Source organism: Condylura cristata, unplaced genomic scaffold (assembly GCF_000260355.1).
Source record: "Condylura cristata isolate star-nosed mole 26May11 unplaced genomic scaffold, ConCri1.0 scaffold00028, whole genome shotgun sequence".
Classification (NCBI taxonomy): Eukaryota; Metazoa; Chordata; class Mammalia; order Eulipotyphla; family Talpidae; genus Condylura; species Condylura cristata.
In genome coordinates this window covers 785,236-786,284 of record NW_004567129.1, presented here as the reverse complement: position 1 = coordinate 786,284, position 1,049 = coordinate 785,236, and positions in this window count along the sequence as shown.

Here is a 1,049-nt window from a genome sequence, read left to right as displayed (position 1 = left end):
TTATTCATTGATGCATATAAGAACTGGGGTGCAGGCCAGCGGTGCAAGGAGGGGTGAGAGGATTCACTAGAGACAGAGAGGGGACCAAAACAGGCAGATCTTAAGTCGTGCTTCAGTGGCTATGGATAGCTCATAGTGCTGAGCTTTAACCTGTAGCCCACCAGGAAGGCCACCTTGTACCCTTTTTAATGGTTACTCATGTGAATCTTTTGAAGTTCTTCTGTTTTCCATTTTTCCTGTTTCTTCATAATTATGTTTCTAGTTTTTTGCTTCCTTATTTGTCTTGAGATTCCCTTTTCATCTTGATATTCTCTTTGAATATCTGGTGATCCTTTTTTATCTGTGCATATTTCAGAATAAGGTCCAAAAAAGTGGGTAGGTGGTTGAGGTTTGTTGACTGCTTGACTTTGTTGAGGATAATCAATTAGGAAACTCCTGGAGGAACCCCCAGGCTGGTACAGGGCAACCCTGAAAGGATTTAAGGACTCAGGATAAGACTCAAAGGCAGCACACAGGGAAAAGTTAGTGAAAAGGCTTATTTATAAGGAAAATGAGAAGTGGGAGAACACAGTAGTGCTACCAGTAGTGCTGTCTGAGCTGAGAACCTGGTGCTGAAGACAGGCGGAGCCAAGAAAGCAAGCCCACGTGGTATGCCAAGCAAGACTGCTTAACTCCACCCGCAGTTCCCAACAAGTCTCTTCAGGAAGTCGAGAGTCATGGCAAATTCATGGCATGATGGGAGTTGTAGTTCCTGGCACTGGGATTTCTTTGGTATGGAGGTGGGAATGGAGTCTATAAAGCAACAGTGTGTGGAGTTCAGTCAGGGCACACTGTTAACCCCCAACAAAACCACACATAGAGCTTCCCTGGTGGCCTAGGGATTAAATATCAGTGCTGAGTTCAATTTCTGGCCAGGAAGCTGACCCACATGGTGCTGCAGACCTCTCCTGTCTCACCCGCTGCTTCCCTGAGCAGTGTATTCCAGTAGAGCCACCCACACCGCTGGCCTGCACCCCAGTTCTATGCAAAAAAACATCTTTTTAAAAAAA